We start from the raw sequence: 9,844 nt of genomic DNA, 5'->3' as shown, positions 1-9,844 counted from the left end.
ATTCAAAAATGTAATACCCAGGGTCCTCTTTTCATATGACTTAGTTGCACATACATTGAATGTTATCAGGGTTAAATGTGTAATAGAAATGTTTTACATTATTTAACGAAGAACGGATTTGGTTCATTAGCATAATATTTAAATCGAACGTATTGCTGTTTAACTCGTTTGTGGCAAAAAATCCCAATTTGCTTTCTAAAATTAGCCCTGCGTGTATCTTCTGTCATTAATCCATTTTCAATATAGATATTTAATTATAGGAAATATAACGATCAATCTGATTAAAATTAGACTTGTTATTATCCACTCCTCTACGATACTCTACAATTCATTACAATACAATATCTAACGATGCCCCGTAGGAGGTCATCTCAGCATGACCTTTGAGCTCAGCCAATCAACGCGTCGCCTATAAAATTGTCGGTGTGATGGTAAAAAAATGGCTTCGCCCACTCCGGCTCACCAAGAAACCTTGACGAATTTATAATTTAACAAACGTGTGCTGTCCGTTTAGTTTTTCCATCCTTGTACGAAAGACAGTATAGGCAACAGCGTCGAAAAAAAATAGTTTAAAGGGAAATATAATTATAACGTGTACGGTAACGATTTTCGAAATATAGTCGGCAACACAATCCGTCCTGTCGGCGAGATAATGTTTAATCGTTTTCTGTTCTTCTTTCAATGTAACGTCTAGAGGATTAGCAATATTTTACTACTGTGGGCATTAACTTAATTCAATTTTGTTTGTGACATTTTACGTACATGTATGTCAAATCAAGCGCTGAATTGAGTCGTAAATACTAAGGAGACGCAACCGAAGGCTCATATAAGACTCTTTGTTATTGGTTGATTAACGGCGTCATTGACCAGTTTTCATTGGCTTACATTTGAAGCTCAAAGGTCATACTGAGATGACCTCCTAAGGGGTATCGTTAGATCTTATATTGAAGTGAATCGTAGAGCATCGTAGAGGAATGGACATAACAAGTCTAATTCTGATTAGATTGTATAACGATAATCATACAGCAGACATTTACCTGCAAGTAAACATCGGCCTGTATAGAGCACTTTTCAGAGTTATTGATTTAATTTCGTATGAGTATATTCGATCGAATTGCAGTAACATTTTGCACACCATTAACTGATCCAAAGTAAAAAAAAAAAAAAGACAACGTTCCATATGTTATCATAGACTCTTCATCGGAATAATCCTATATAAAAACGGAGGGTATGGTAACCAAGCTCAGGATGCTGTCAACCAGAACTAGTATACTCATCTAGTCAATAAAAACATAATAAGATACAGTATAGTTTGAATACCATCCTTTATAGTTTGCTCTCACTTTCTGTAGAAGTCGATTCCCAATACAAGAAAACAAAGACATTCCCTAATGATCGATTGCAAAAAAAACCCAAAAAAAACCAACTAAACAATGTTTCCAGACATAAATTGTTTTGAGACACGTTATGTTAAAGAATTATCAAAAACTATTGAGAATTCTTCGAAATCCATACAATGTGTCATGTATATACCATTAGTTTTACTTGGGGATATAATATCCACTACGACTGAAACCAACTAATTGAGAATAATGGTAGAAAGTTTGATAACGGTTTATATGAGCACCGATCGGAGTCGACAACATGCAGTAGCTCAAGAGGGAGAACTATGGTTGATGAACATAAATAAGACATACGGATCTAACCTTTGCAGTCAGTAGACGCATTCGAATTTTGGCTTGCTTGTGTAATATTGAAGAAATATCAAAGGAAAATATCGTCGACAGGCATATACTATCTAATAAGGAATTGAGTCAAGTCATATAATTGTCCATTTCAAAATTTTACTCCGATCTGTAAACAGAAACAAGATGCATTCTGCAATTTATAAAAAAAAAAAAACACCTCACAGTTCAGGTCTGAGATGTCTGCTCATATTGTGGAGAGTAGAAACGCTTGCAGGGCAATCTTAATAAAATGAGAGGTTTTCAGCAATAAATCGGAATAGTATGGGAGTGTTGATGAGTTTATATATATTTGTCTACTAAAATCTCTCCTATAAGTTATGAGGAAGAATGGATTGTAAAGCAGCATCTTGTGAACTTTGTTTGCTTGTTCGTATTTTTTGATAAATTAACAATGTTAATGATTTGTTCCAAAATAATAAGATACGAAAAAATTAACATATCTAGGATACAAAGTTCAACTTTATAATATGGCAGTCTCCCCATATTAGTCACACAAATATTTTGTGTTAATACATTTCCGTTAAACACCTTTTTTATATATACTCATGTTAAGATTTATTTTATCATGTTACTGAAGCTATTTAAAATAAATAAAAACGGACTTTGTAAAGCTGTTTACTTAAACGTAGGGTATACAAGTAGTTATCATATGTTTACTACTGATAACACTTTTTGTATATGCGCTAAGTCTACAATTCTCACAAATTGATATCAGTCTGGATGATATTCTGCAATTTCTATATATGTGTCTACTGAAATCTCTGTCGTATGTGTGTATATATAGGATAGGGATATTTCACCCGAGGGGTCACAAAATGTGGTGAAACCCGAGGCTTGCACCACATTTTGTGATCCCGAGTGTGGAATATCCCTATCTTACATACACACATAATGAAAGAGTCTTTTTCTCTCATATCACTACCAAATTTCTGGCAAAAGTGTCCATCAGTGTAACGTGCATCGGGGGAACAGCGGAGCGGTCACCTATCTAAGAGCTGACCACGCTCGACGTTGCTTAACTTCGACGTTGCTTAACTTCGGTACACAGACACAACACTCAACCGCACAGCCACAAGAGCTAGCTATTGCACTATGCAGCTGAAATGCCCATATACATGAACCATCGCATTACCCCCTTCGCCAATAAGCTTCGTCCCGAAGCTTCCATTGGTTCAACCTGGCATCCTCAGCAAGCGCAACTGTCCCTCTTGTTGTTATAGCGGTGCCGCCTCATGACCAGACCCCCTGGTCACCAACAAGTCTCGAGGAACATTGTGCTTCCCATGCTGTCCGAGGGCACCCTACAGGATACCAGGCCCGTTCGCTGCCACCAAATGTAATGTGCACCGGGGGAACAACGGAGCTGTCACCCATCCAAGAGCCGACCACGCTCGACGTTGCTTATTTTCGATACACAGACACGACAATCAACCGCACAGCCAAAAAAGCTAGCTATATTGGACTATGAAGCTGAAATGCCCATATCCATTAACCATCACACTCTGCCGTCCATTTTCTTCATTTTTTCAAATTTCGTTATTTGACGTTTTTACTTAAAATACTTATGATATTCTGAAAGACCATACCCGATTAAAGCAAACTATGTTTCAACACAAATGCCATTCCCTTTGTGGTTAAGTGATAAACGAATGAACAATTCGCCGATAAAAATTGCCATTACTTGACCGACTTTTGACGTGGCCGTGATCAAATTGTCAACATCAGAGAAAAAGAAGTTCTATAAAATCCAACGCTGAAATGAGTTTTCCAATTTTACATATACTTTGATTTTCACATCGACATATTTGATCATACACAATGTACTTTTTATTGCCAAGTCACATTTTTTATAAAATACAACGTCACTGCCTAACGTCACGACTGTCATTTGAATTCCATTCATAGTCCAGGGTTATGGGAACGATGTGGATCTCGATCGTCATAACGCGGCGATGTTTCGTGGGTGGTTATTTTAAATTCACGGTGATTTTGGCAACTTCATGTGTAAACCAGTGAACAGTGACTCGATACGAGTATTCGATCTTTTCTCTGACATAGGATTATATGTGTTTAACCGGTTTTCTCGACGGAATGACGAAGGTAGGTCCGTCGATAACGATGATCATATTGGAAGGCTAGGATGACAGTTAGTTTTTCTGGTTACTCTACACAAATAAAGATTCTGTGTTACAATTAAAATAAATATTTTCATATGAACATCGAGGGTGTTATTTTTACCGAATGTTCTTTCATTTAAGAGCCGATTCCCAAGTTCCAAATACACAGGTTACTGAGTAGGCCTACTTCCAGTAGAATAAACAAATTCCAGGCCCCTGTACCGACGCAAACGGAACCATTTCATCTGTTGTGATGTTTGACATTTTCTTTCTTATAAACTTTTTTTTTATTTATGGCTTTTATTCAACTCCCTACCATTTCCAGGTGATTGTTTGTGTTTGCATGTTTTTAATGGCAAATGACAAACCTGTAGGGTACAGTAGGCCAGTCTGAGAGAAAGATTTTTCTCTCATATCTCGCCATGTTGGATAGAGTTTGCCCATGTAAGATAGCTATGTAAGATAAATCTATCTTACATAGCATTTCACGCGCGCGGATTAATATGCGTTCAAGGGGGACAACTCTCACAACGTCGTCTGCTTGTGTTCACATCCGACAGTCCTTATCGTCGGTGTCGGTTTTGAAACGTTGGACTTAACTATAAAAATACATACATTCTTAGATAAATATATATCATATCAGCAGTAAATCAATAGGGCTACACGGTTAAACGATTAGACATTTCATCTGAGCGAACATATAACTCCGTTACTGTAACAAACAGTTTGACTACGCCTACAGGCCTGTTGTAACAGTTACAGTACAATACAGACTTGCCTACCCGACAGATTTGTCATTTGTCATTAAAAACATGTAAACACACAAAATCACCTGGCAATGACAGGAAGTAAAATAAAAGCCATACATAAAAAAAATATAAAAAAGAAAATGTCAAACGTCACAACCTATGAAATGGTTCCGTTTGCGTCAGCAGGGGGCCCTGGAATTTGTTTACTCTACGGTACTGTCAGTAACTATTAGGCCTACTCAGTAACCTGTGTATTTGGAAGTTGGGAATTGGCTCTTAAATGAACGAACATTCGGTAAAAATGACACCCCTCGATGTTCATATAAAAAATATTTATTTCAATTGTAACTCAGAGTCTATATTTGTGTAGAGTAACCATGAAAACTAACTGCCATCCTAGCCTTTCAATATGATCATCGTTAGCCTATCGACTGACCTACCTTCGTCATTCCATCAAGACAACCGGTTAAACACATATAATCCTATGTCACAGAAAAGATCGAATACTCGTATAGAGTCACTGTTCGCTGGTTCACACACGAAGTTGCCAAAATCACAGTGAATTTAAAATTACCAGCCACGAAACATCGCCGCGTCATGGCGATCGAGATCGACATCACTCTCATTGAACTATGAATGGAATTCCAATGACAGTCGTGACGTCATGCAGTGACGTAGTATTTTATAAAAAAAAAATTGACTTGACATTTAAAAGTACAGTGTGTTCTGTGAAATGATTAAATATGTCGAGGTGCAAATCAAATTATATGTGAAGTTGGGAAACTCATTTCAGCGTTGGCTTTCAGTATTGTTGATAGAACTTCTTTTTCTCGGATGTTGACAATTTGATCACGGCCACGTAAAAGTCGGTCAAGTTACGGTAATTTTTATCGGCGAATTGTTCATTCGTTCATCACTTAACCACAAAATGAATGAAATTTGTGTGCAAACATGGTTTGCCAAAAATAGGGTATGATCTTTCAGAATATCATAAGTATTTTTAGTAAAAACGTCAAATAAAGAAATTAAAAAATTGAAGAAAATGGATGGCTGAGGGACACTTTCGCCAGAAATTCGGTAATGATATGAGAGAAAAAGACTCTTTCATTAAGTGTGTATGTAGGATAGGGATATTCCACCCTCGGGATCACAAAATGTGGTAAAACCCTCGGCAAGCCTCGGGTTTCACCACATTTTGTGACCCCTCGGGTGGAATGTCCCTATCCTACATATACACATATGAAAGAGTCTTATAATCTTACATAGCTATCTTACATAGGCAAACTCTATCCAACATGGCGAGATATGAGAGAATAATGTTTCCGGCAATCCATCATTTTGACAATAACATACAGTGTAAGCTATCATATCTTGTATCTAAGATAATTAACGCCAAAGTCTGTTGATAACTTGATATGTTATAAGTTTGGTAGTTTATTGAATACAACAAGCAGTTTACATATGAAAGTGCAGTATTAGATTAGATTTTCTACATCTGTAGATTAAAATCCTATATAAATGTTCATGCTTACGGTATTGTTACTTACGTATGTACTTAAAAAATAATCGCGATTTTTTTTATTTGTTTGAATAAGTCAATCCTTTTTTCTAAAAACATTCATATAGTACACGTACGGTGCAATTGCCACATACCGACCCTTAGTGACGAAACAGATTAAGGCGAATGTCTTTTCTTTGCGGCGTTAAATAACAGATTGAACTCAAACACTTCCTTTGGGATATTACTGCTAAGAACTTTTACGTTTGAAGTACAGTTTGGAACGATTTCATGCCATTTCCACTGTAACGAATCGTTGAAGAGTATAAAGAATCAATAATATAAACAACATCAACACGTATAGAATACGTAGCATCTGGTTCATTATGCCCCTGGGCTATTTGAAATGCATAATTATGATTCTTTCCAGAAATGTTCCACATTTTCCAATAAAAGAATGAAAAAGAAAGAAAACATTTACAGCGGTCGACTATTGGGTAAATGTTGTTTTAATGGAAAGTTAACGATGATCGTTGTTGAATATTGTCGTGAGTTAAATCGAAAAAGACTTCGCAAGCGATATAAATACCTTTGCGTGCCAAGCATGCACGCCAAAATGTTCTGAAATAAGCCCCGATACCAACTCGTACTCGTATACATGAACAACGTATAAAGCATGATCAAAATCTAAACAAAAATGAGGTCGCTTGAGAGATAACAAGTAGTTTTCGTTACATAGTAGCTATAACCTTGTCCGTGATATGGGCGCCTTGAAACACGATCTCGTTTGAGGTATTGTCTTACTTGACTATTGTGTAGAATTGTCATAGGGGGGTTCTCTCCGTCGAACCAACAGACCAAACAACCAGGTTAAGTCATTCCAAATGCTATTTATTATCAGGAATTGTAGTCCCTAAAATATACGAATAACAGACATAACTATACGATACATTGTACACGATAACCATTACAATCGAACGCACCTAAACAATCACACATTTGTAAAATAACACTGAACATATTACGTATCTTTCTCACAAGAAATAAAAGGTAAAATACTATATAGCTTATTATGAATATGCTATACATTATCCAAATACTTTGGTATCACATAAAAAACGACTGCAACCAAGACCTACATATATATATCGATCTAGCATCGATCGACCAGAAGAAAATAGACAATAGATATGAAACAATAATCTACTAATTTTGGAATAAATAAATACATAATATCTTTATAAATAATTTATATTAGCATGGATGCATTAGAAATATAATTCCTTAAACTATCTAAACTATCTAAAGTAAACTCACCCCGTGTATGGCACGAAGGACAAACTCCTTGGAAAAAATGGCGTAATCAGTACATACATCTGTCTTGTTCAAAACCCAAATAAGAAGTAAGAAAAGAAAGAAAGATTAGGCGGGAAAAGGAAGAAAGAATTAGACAGCGCATGTCACGGGTCAAGCGGTCAGTCATTGTCCATACATACACGACACCTATACATAACAATAGTATACCTATTCGGGGCCTACTATAACAACGATACATACAAACGAAACGAAAGTATGCGCGCGCTTACGCGGTTACGGAAAACGCAAATAACCGACAGACAAATATAAAACGCATAAATACATTATTTAACAGGGTGCCACAATTGTATGAAATTTGACCAAGATCGGTTTGAAAATTAGGTCATTAGTAATAAGTACTTTGTCCTCGACCTTTGGACCTTCAAACAAATGTTTTTTTCATACATGACCATTACATGAATTCGTTTAAAGTACTCTAAAATCGTCTAGAATTAAATTGCTGCTAGTGCGATGACAAGAGGTGAACACTTACGTACGGACAGAACGCTATATCCCCTCCCGACTTTGTCGCAAGAGAATGATAAAGAGTTTTTGCTCAATATCAACGTACCTACTTTTTTTACTGTGAAATGTCGATGACTTCAACGTTACTACGTATTACTGTATAAAACTGATATTGGTTTGATGTTCCCAAAATCATATTGATATTGACATGGCGAGCTATTAACTAATAAGTATGACTAGTGATTTTGTGGACTGTTCATGGCATCCATAGCCTACTCTTGTAATTGCAGAAAGATTTTTAAGGGTGAATTATCTATTACGAAATATTCTTGACCGAACGTGCTATAAAGGTCCATAGGTCAAATGATCAATCGGTATCCTTTCATTTTTATTTCGAATGTTGATGTATATTTGCTTTATAACTTTTAAACAAATGCAAATATAAATAAGGGAAGACTACGTTTTATTGTTAAATTTATTTTGTTATGATATCACATTGTGTCTGGTAACATACAAAATATGACACGATCAATTCAACATAATGTAGAGCAGATCGACAAGAGAAAGTTTTAAGCTTGCGTCTGTGGATAGGCCCTACCAAAATTTACACACTTCATTAAGAAGAGAATGAGGATAATCTTATGATCTTGTTTGTTATTATCCGTTCACAAATACATATATGATTGAGTTTACAGATATTTAAAGAAATGCGTGACAGATATTGAATCGTATGAAAACCGTGTTTGAAAACTGTGATTATTCATTACAATATATTATGATTGTTCGGAAAGAGAAAATATTCCGACATTAAGTTTGAAACGTTATGGGTTTTACTTACGTTTGTTTGTTTTTAAGGCGGTCATCGCCGAAGCAAATGTAATGTTACTGAAATCCTTGTCATATCGAAATCGTTAGCTATCAAGATAAAATGCATGATTATAAGGAGCCCGTAATGGAGTGCGAGACACGTGTTGTGATGTAATCAATATGACACATACGTGTTTGTGAGAAAACAGCAACGCACTTTACTCATAAGAAGGTAAAATCAATTGAAAAAAAACATAAAAAATGACATTATTCATGGATATCTCTGGGAGTTCAACCGTTGGAATGTTATTTTTGTTATTAAGCTGGTCCGGGACCGAACACCGCCGCGGCGTACACAAATACAGCAAAACATCAATTCAACAAAAACAATGTGATATCTGGGTGTTTGTTTGTGATAAATATCGTCATTGTATCTTATAATATTTACATTTTTACTTCGCTCCGCCTCAATGAACATAGTAAACTAAGATCACTTCATTTCCCGTTGAAGATTTTGGGTCGCGTGCTTCTGCTCTGAGAGACGAATCACTTTCTTGCCGGCGTGTGAATACATTCACTGAGTTTACAATGGCGATCGAGTTCTGTCCCGCCTCAGACTTGAATGCACTTTCATTTTGTGAATTGTGTAACATTGTTATAAACGTATATAAACACAAGTGGAACAGGCGCTTTATGTGCTAATAAAAATGCCAGTATAATGCTGACAGTTTAGAAAACAGGATCTGACAGAACACTGACACTCCCGATAGCACCGAGCTCATGATCTACGTAGCGCAGTAAGGTCTAACGTTAGCTGTATCTGGAATGCCATGCTTGATACCATTTTAGTGGTCACAGAAAATAAACCTCAATTTTAACACTATCTAACAACACAAAACAAACTGTAGCAGCAGTATGCTATATCGAACACAGGGACACATTATTGTCGTAATTTGACTCAATCTAAACACATGGAGGACACAAGTTTCCGGCCGTCGAATACGGCGATTTTCAAATCAATGTTTCTTTACTTACTATTATCAGAATTTAAATCCCAAAACGCCAGTGCGACAATGAAATCCAATATTTCTAGAACACCGTGTA

The sequence above is a fragment of the Pecten maximus genome, chromosome 8 (assembly GCF_902652985.1).
Source record: "Pecten maximus chromosome 8, xPecMax1.1, whole genome shotgun sequence".
In the NCBI taxonomy this organism is placed as follows: domain Eukaryota; kingdom Metazoa; phylum Mollusca; class Bivalvia; order Pectinida; family Pectinidae; genus Pecten; species Pecten maximus.
Note: the sequence above shows the minus strand (reverse complement) of the source record.